At 47.1% G+C, this 9,153-nt stretch overlaps 2 pseudogenes; both read left to right on the forward strand.

Moving 5' to 3' along the window:
- Positions 1 to 6,804: 6,804 nt before the first annotated feature.
- On the forward strand, positions 6,805 to 6,923 carry LOC149273279 (5S ribosomal RNA; annotated as a pseudogene).
- A 202-nt stretch (positions 6,924 to 7,125) lies between these two features.
- Positions 7,126 to 7,244, forward strand: LOC149273280 (5S ribosomal RNA; annotated as a pseudogene).
- The last annotated feature ends 1,909 nt before the right edge of the window (positions 7,245 to 9,153 follow it).

The raw sequence follows: 9,153 nt of genomic DNA on the forward strand, positions 1-9,153 counted from the left end.
TGCTCATCATCAAAGCTTTAAACCCTTATTTGAACCTTCTCATCTTCTCACCTTCTCTGTCCTGTCCCAGGGCTTATAATTCTTTCTGTCTGACAAGCAGCAGCAGCAGCAGCAGAAGCAGCAGCAGCAGCAGCAGCAGCAACAACAGAATAAGAGAAGTAAAATAAAAAGTTATCACGCAAGACTTCCGGGAGGCGGGCCCCTGAGATGGCCGCTTTTCAGATGAGCTCCGTGAGGGCTAACACAATCGGCATCCATCCACACGTTTGGCCCGTAGATTTTGCACCAACTTACCATCGCTGCTGAGGTGTACCTACTCGGCGTTGGATCGCGGGTTTATTGGCCACGCTGCCCTCTTTCTTCACTCCCCGGGAGCCGTGTGACGACCGCACATGTTAGGCCTGGAGAGGGGTACTTCCTCTACTCTGCCTTACCGGATCCAGCCGCTGCACCGGTGCCATCCTTCCCTTTGCCTTCTGCCGCTCCGGTGGTGAGCTCTGTCTTTGCCGTGGTCCTCCGTGGCGGGCGACGGGGTTGGGGCTGTTTCCCTTCCTCGCGTGCGCTGGGTGAGGGCCTCTGCTGCCCGGCTACTCTAAGCTGACGACCACGCTGTGCCGGAGTCTGTGTTACACCTTCTGCTGCGGCTCGATGGCCCTATGTTACATTGCACCTCACGGTGCTGCATCTTGCGGCTGACCTCGGTACCTGGTCAGGTAGGCCCCAGCAGTATACCTGCAGGGCTGGTCTATTTTTATTTTTACTGTTTTATTTTTTCCTTTTTTTTTTATTATTTTTAGTTCTTTTTATTTGCCATTAGTTAGCTAGAGTACGGGAGGGTTGTAGTTAGGTTGGGAGGGTTAGGAAGGGGTGTTGGGGACATATTGGGGACATATTATTATTTCCATTTCACTACTCCTCGGGTCGCTGGCTATTCGGCTGAATTGTCTGCCTACTCATCGCGGGACTCTGTTGGTTAGGTTAGGGTTACGGTTGGCTCTAGTTAGGTTGGGTGGTTTGGGCCCAATTTGGAAGAGGTGTGCATCGTGTCAAGCAGGACTGCGCCACGTTCTGACCGCGCGGGTTCATACCTTGGAGTGACTGCGCCTGGGTATCTTACCCATTGTTGTGATACACTTATTGCTTTTGTGCTATATCCATGCGTATATGTATGTTTGATTGCTTAACCTTATCATCATTTTTGTGATCAGATTGTAGTTTTGTGTCGTATCTCCTTGTGCTGTCCCGCTCTTTTCTACTCTTGGGGGTGAGTTCCTCACGGCCTCTGGTCTACGCATGGAGAAATATATGGATCCACCACCTAAAACATCCACTCGACAAAGCAAGACAAGAGATAAATCCACAGCGTCCTTCAAACCGGCTCTACCTCCTGGGCCGGGCTCTGTTGTAGCGGAGGGTCACTCCGTGTCCGACGCCTCCTCCAAAGATCCACTGACGGCTCAAGACCTTATTGGTGTCATATCTCCACTCTTGGATGTCAAGCTTGAAAAGTTGTCTGATTCCATTAATGCCGTTCTCGCTGAGTTGGTCTCTCAAGGACAGAGAATTACTACTTTGGAATCCAGGGTCTCTGACGTAGAAGATGGGAACGTCTCCATGGCTGCGTCTCTCCGCTCACAGGATCATTTAATTACATCGTTACAGGAACGTATAGATGATCTTGAGAATCGTAGTAGGCGCAATAACCTGCGTCTGGTTGGTCTGCCTGAGGAAGTTAAGGGCAAAGTGCTGCATGACCTTGTAACGACCTGGCTTCCCAAGTCCTTGGACCTGGTGTTTCCTCAAGGTGAACTGATCATTGAAAGAGTACATCCTATTGGTCAATTACCAGTTTCTACTACATCTCGCCCTAGGGCGGTGATCTTTCGGGTCCTGAACTATTCTGACAAGGTCAAGATTCTGGACGCTTATAGAAAGGTTACATCACTCTATTATCACAAAACTAAGCTGTTACTTTTCCAGGATTTTTCTGCGGCGGTCACAGCCAAGCGACGCCAGTTCTCCGAAATCTGTACGGAACTTTACAACAAACGTGTGAAATTCGCTCTTATCTATCCTGCTAAGCTCAGGATTACCCATGAGGGACATGCCTACTTTTTTGACACCCCTCAAGCGGCCAAGGAATTTCTTCACGCTGGATCCAGATCTCCTCCCTCTCCGACTGGAAGTTCGGCAGTGCCTGGGGCCTCCCCCCCTCCCTCTTCTCGCTCTCGCCCTGCTTCTCTGCCTCGTTCCTCACCGCCTGTCTCTCCTAGGGCTCGAGATCTTTGAAAACCGTTGGTGTCTGGTTAGGTATCTTCCGGCTCACCTTTACTTGTCATTGTACACTGTTTTGATGGTTCTTAGTTATGCTTATTTTTTTTGGTTATTCTGTTGTGTTTCAAGGCACACGATTCATTGTGCCACGTTTTGGTTTATGCAAAAAAACAAAAAATGGGAGAAGCTTAGCACTTTACAGCTAGTGATGTACAGTTTTGTTCTCTACATGGTCTGTTGGGCATTTGGGGGGGCTGGCTGGGACCTCCCTAAGCCACCATGTTCCGACTCACTCTTTGCTTTATCTCTTCCTCAGCGGGGCATTGGATGAACTCCTGGCTCCGTTGTCACTGTTGTTGTGATACCGTCAGATAATAGATGTGATGCGCCATCCTCACTGCGTATTGTATCATGGAATGTGGAAGGTTTAAATACACCTGTTAAGCGTAAAAAAGTTCTTACCCATCTTAAACGTATGCGTCCGGATGTTATTTATCTACAAGAAACCCATTGGTGTGACCCTGTCAAAAATGCGCTAAAAGCTCCATGGCTTCGAGCTTGTTACTCCGCCATGTATACCAAAAAATCTAGAGGTGCCACTATCCTCCTCTCCAAACGGTTGCCCTTTGTTGTAGAGTCTGAGAGTAGTGACCCGGAGGGAAGATATATTATTCTAAGGGTTAAATTGTTTACGGAGTCTTTCACCTTTGTCAATATATATGCTCCCAATTCTGATCAGCCTGCTTTTCTGGCCAAAATTTATTCACTCCTGCTGGAAATTTCGGCCCCTAACGTTATTTTGGGGGGTGACTTTAATTTAGTGGCCAATGTTTCCTTAGATGTATCTGGCCCTTCCTCTCGCCCTGTCGGCCTCACCTCCTTACCTATGCTGGATCACCTCCGTTTGCGGGATGCTTGGAGGTTTCTTAACCCGACGGATAAACAATATACATTCTACTCTCATCCCCATAACTCCTTTTCTAGGCTGGACTACCTGTTCATACCCAAGTTATTTTTACACAGGCTAAAGGATGCCCACATTGGTCAAATTGTAATCTCCGACCATGCCCCTATCTGGGTAGATATCTGTCTGGCTTCCCCATATCGGGTGTCCCGTAATTGGAGGTTTCCTACTTATTTATATACTTCGGAGGCGTTTAAACAATTCCTGATTGCAAAATGGAATGACTATGTCGATGATAACCATGAACATCTCGATGACCCTGATCTATTCTGGGGTGCTTCTAAGCCGGTTTTGAGGGGACATATCATTGCTTATGTTGTGGGGCGCAGGAGAGAGGCCGAAGCTAAACTTGTCCGACTCACGGATGATCTTTCCAGGGCATATGCTGCCCATAAAACTCACCCAAGTCCAGATACCCTAAAAGCGTATAAAGAAATTAAATCCCTCTACGATGCTTGGGTCACTGAAAAGGCGCAGCTTTCTTATAATTATACTCGTAATACCTTTTTCCGCTGGGGCAATAGATCCGGCAAGCTTTTGGGCAATCTTATCCGTCACTCTAAGTCTAAGTGTCATAATGTGACTCGGCTCCAGGACGCTTCCCACTCGGTTGTGACTGAACCTAGTGAAATTACACAACTCTTTGCTACGTACTTTGAGGATTTTTACTCCTCAGAATCCAATGACCCCGACATGATGCTTCAAATGTTTAGGCAGGCTAATATTCCAAAACTGTCTCCTGCGGACCGCGAGCGTTTGATTAAACCGTTTACCCCTCCTGAAATTGCCGCTGCTATAAAATCCTTTCCTAACGGCAAATCCCCAGGCCCGGATGGCCTGGGGCCTGAATACTATAAACTTCTTTCTACGTGCCTGCCGACACATCTTACTGATGTTTATAATGGATTTTTGCAAGGAAGGCTTCCCCCGAGAGAATTTACAGCCTCCCGCATCATAGTCCTTCCCAAACCTCACAGGGACCCTACCTTGCTCTCCTCCTATCGCCCCATTTCCTTGTTGAACCAAGATCTAAAAATATTTACCAAAATTATGGCCTCTCGATTGCAACCTATCCTAATGAAACTCACCTCCCCCTCCCAAACTGGTTTTGTTAAAGGGCGCCACTCCACTCAAAATATTAGAGGCCTTATCTCAGCTATCCTTACTGCCAAGCTTACGGATAGTAGGGCCTCTATCGTAATTAGTTGTGATGCTGATAAGGCATTTGATAGAATTTCCTGGCCCTACCTTGTTAGTTTCTTTAAATTCCATCATTTTGGTTTACCTTTCATTCGGATGTTTCGAGCATTGTACCATTTGCCGATGGCTCAGGTTACGGTGAATAATATGAATTCCCGTTGGTTCTCCCTTGGCAGGGGTACTCGTCAAGGTTGTCCCCTGTCCCCTCTACTTTTTAATCTGGCAATTGAACCTCTAATACGTGTCATCGAGCGTTCCGCCGAGCTTGAGGGAATCAGGGTGGGTGATGTTGAGTTAAAGATTGCTGCCTTTGCTGACGATCTTTTGTTGTATCTTTCTAACCCCAAAGCAGCGATGCCTTACCTACTTGACTTATTTGATCGATTTCATAAGGCCTCGGGTTTCTTGATAAATAAACTTAAGACTGAGGCGCTTCCCATTTTCCCCCAGGCTAAGCGTGGATGGGGTGGGTCGTTCCCCTTTAATTGGACTCAACTTCCCTCTTTGAAATATCTGGGCCTTACTATTCCCACGAATTTGGCACATCTTTATAAACTAAACTTTCCCCCATTGTTGCGTCAAATGGAAGACTCTTTTAAATCTTGGTCCAAATTTAATCTTTCCTTTTTAGGTAGATGCCACCTATATAAAATGGCCTTTTCCCCCAAACTATTATATCCGATTCATATGCTGCCCATTTCCTTGAAGAAGAAGGACATCCAATGTCATAATGCGTTGCTGCGTAAGTTCCTGTGGTTTAACAAAAAAGCTAGAATTTCGTTGGTAAAGCTCCAACAGCCTGTTCATAATGGTGGGGTGAATTTACCTAACCTACTGGACTATAATTTGGCGTCTAACTATCGTTATGTGGCGGATTGGCTGCGTGGCAGGTCTAGATTCACTAATGTGACTCTGGAACAACAACTTTCTCCAACTATTTCTTTGGCCTCTCTCCTGCATCTGTCTAAAGCTAACTTACCATCGGACGTTGTCTCCAATCCATTGTTATTTCATACGTTGAAGGCCTGGGAGCGTGTTAGACGTCGCCTGGGTTTGGAGGTTCACTATTCTCGGTTCTTGCCCCTGGTCCGTAACCCGCAGTTTCAGCATGGGAGGGAGGATGGTGTCTTTAAACGACTCGCCCGGACGGGGGGTCGTGCTGTGGGTGATTTTCTTGACCCGCGAACGGGTAAATTACTGTCCTACTTGCAGTTCCAATCTAAATACTCTACTATTCAGATTCACCCTATTCACTACCTTCAACTTCGTAATTATGTTAACACTCTACTTCCTTACCTTTCTGGGGCTAATTCCAATAACCCTTTGGACCAGATAACGATATTGTCCCCCGCCACAATGCTCACAATGTCCACAATATATACTCTGATCAGACCAGTCATCGATTGGGAGTCCCACAGAACAGGTGTTACCTCTTGGACAGCTGATTTTCCGAATTTGAGTCCAAAACGGGTTCTCCAGGCGTATACGTGCAATTCTAAAGTCTTGGTGTCTAGGGACTACAGTGAGATGTTCCTTAAGATTTTGCATAAAGCATATGTCACCCCCAAGCTCCGGTTTTTAATGGGCTTATCAGACCATTCCCGGTGTCTTAAGTGCCACTTGCCTGAGGCCGATCTTCTTCATGGCCTCTGGTCCTGTAGCTCTATTACCCCATTTTGGAATGCTTTGCAATTGTATATTACAGACACCCTGGGCATTCGTTTTGCGATCTCTGTAGAATGGGCAATTTTTGGTATACTTCCTGACCATATTCCTCCCACTGTAGCGAGAGCTAAATTTATCTTGCTCATTCTCTCAGTAGTTGCAAAACGGGCTATATTGTCACAATGGATTTCTCCCCAACCGCCGACGCTGCCTTTGGTCCTGTCGCGGTTGCGTTTTTTGTTTCAAATGGATTGGCTTGAAGCCGTTCTTCATAAAGAGAGCAAAGTTAAATTTTTGTTTAATCGTTGGTCCCTGTATATTGCGACACTGGATGGCGATACCAGGCTGTCGTTGTTTCAAACCTTTAATACTACTGGGTGGTTTTGCCTTCAGGTCTTGAAAGGTACTCACCCCATACCAGGGTTTTGATCTTACTGACGGACGGGTTTGTACATGTGTGTACCATGTTTGTTTTTGTTTTCTACGCATTATGGTCGATTCCATGATTGTCATTTGCATAACTTTATTTTTGGTCACTCGGATTATTGTTCGCACTATAGTCTGTGATACTATATTGTGCATTACTTGTATCTGTATATGCCTATTTTGTCATCTTGTCTGTATATGACTTTGTCATTATGCTATATGCTTTGTCTTCTCCGTGTAATAAAGAAGTTTAAAAAAAAAAAAAAAGTTATCACGCCTGCAGCCATACAGCCCTGAAAGCGCCTGATCTCATCTGATCTTGGAAGCTAAGCAGGGTTGGGCCTGATTAGTACCTGGATGGGAGACAGCCTGGGAATACCAGGGGTTGTAAGCTTTTTCTTTTCTCACAGTCCGGGGAGAGCTTTTTGCCATGTGTTTCTTGCTCATCATCAAAGCTTTAAACCCTTTTTTGAAACTTCTCACCTTCTCAACTTCTTACCTTCTCACCTTCTCTGTCCTGTCCCAGGGCTTATAATTCTTTGTCTGACGACAAGCAGCAGCAACAGAATAAGAGAAGTAAAATAAAATGCTTTCACACCTCCAGCCATACCACCCTAAAAGCACCCGATCTTGTCTGATCTCAGAAGCTAAGCAGGGTTGGGCTTGGTTAGTACCTGGATGGGAGACCACCTGGGAATACCAGGTGCTGTAGGCTTTTTCTTTTCTCACAGTCCAGGGAGAGCTTTTTGCCATTTATATATCACCGTCATACTCCGCAGCGCTGTTAACGCGTGTTATTATTTATTTATCGCCGTCATACTCCGCAGCGCTGTACAATGTGTGTTATTATTATTTATATATCGCCGTCATACTCCGCAGCGCTGTAAAATGTGTGTTATTATTATTATTTATATATCGCCGTCTTACTCCGCAGCGCTGTACAGTGTGTGGTATTATTATTATTTATATAGCGCCGTCATACTCCGCAGCGCTGTACAATGTGTTATTATTATTTATATATCACCGTCATACTCCGCAGCGCTGTACAATGTGTGTTATTATTTACCGTATTTGCTCGATTATAAGACGACCCCCCAAAATCTGAATATTAACTTATGAAAAAAAGAAAAAGCCTGAATATAAGACGACCCTATAGGAAAAAAGTTTTATCAGTAAATGTTAATTCATGTAAACTATGTGAACAATTGTTTGTTAATAAAAGCTATGATTGAGAAAAATATTTTGTTTTTATTTCCTTTTTTTTTCTTTTTTTTTTTTTTTTTTTTTCAAAATCAGATTTTTATTGAAATTTTCAAAAACAAAAAGGAGGGAGGTAGGGCAGGGATACAGAAGGGAAAAAGGAAGGGGGGCAAGGGGGAATCAGGACACCACGGCACGAGACAGTGTAACAGAAAAATACAAAGCAAGGTACATATCACAAATACAGGCAGAGGCATACACCAGCACGCAAGCAGCGTTACAAATACCCAGCTCAGGAACAATGGAGAACACAAATCAAGAAGTCCGGACAGCTCGCGGCCACGAGCATCGGCCCGCCGAGTAGCCGGGCGACACCGGGCGAAACTAGGCAACTACACACCGTGCCCAACAACCGAGGATAACCAGTGAAACCACGTGGCCATATAGGCCTCCCTAAGTTTCGGGGTCGAGGCGGAGAGATCCTCCACCCTCCTGATCTCCTCCACACTTGCCACCCAGTCCCGGTGAGAGGGAGGGCAAGGTCGTTTCCAGTGTAAGGGTATAAGGCTTTTAGCAGCGTCGAGGAGATGTCGGACCACCGACCGTTTGTAATGAGAGATCGAGTGAGACGTGTGATGCAAGAGCATGGGCAGCGGACGGAAAGGGGGGGGAGAGTCTGATAACTCCGAAATCACCCGGTGAACCTCCCGCCAGTAAGGTTGCAGCAAGGGACAGGACCACCAAATGTGCAACATCGTGCCCACATCCCCCCCGCACCTCCAACACCTGTCGGACGTACCCGGGAACATACGCTGAAGGCGCTGCGGCGTTCTGTACCAGTGTGTCAACAGTTTATAGTTAGTCTCCTGCGTCTTAGTGGCCCTCGAGCTCTTATGGGTGAAAACAAATATCTTATCCCAGTCCTTGTCAGAGAGTCGAGCGTCACAAACGGTCTCCCAGGTCTCACAGAAGGACGGTCGAGTCGTAGAGGTCACAGTCATCAGTAAGGAATAGAGCAAGGAGATGGCCCTCTCCGGTGGGCGAGCCCCCGTGCACAAGGTTTCAAAGCCTGTTAAGGGCCGGTGGAGACGGTCCCCATGCGGCAAGGTAGAGAGATAGTGCCTAATTTGGTGGTACATGAAGCGCTCCGACCACGTAGGATCGCGTCCCTGCAGCAGCGAGCTCAATGACAGCAGCCCACCCCCCTCCAGCAGTGCCCGGGCCCGGACAGGGGCAGGAACCCCGAGGAAGTCCATCCGTCCCACCCCTCGCCCCGGAGCAAAGTCCGGGTTCTCGCAGAGGGGCAGCAACGGCGACGGCGCGGTGGACAGGCGAGCGCGCAGGCCCACCTCCCGCCAAACCGCCAGTGTCGCCAGCACACAAGGATGGGAAATGCCGCCGTGGCCGCCACCCGGGCCCCACAA

The sequence above is a fragment of the Sceloporus occidentalis genome, unplaced genomic scaffold (assembly GCF_023333645.1).
Source record: "Sceloporus occidentalis isolate IW3139 unplaced genomic scaffold, rSceOcc1.0.p SCAF_387, whole genome shotgun sequence".
Lineage (NCBI taxonomy): Eukaryota > Metazoa > Chordata > Lepidosauria > Squamata > Phrynosomatidae > Sceloporus > Sceloporus occidentalis.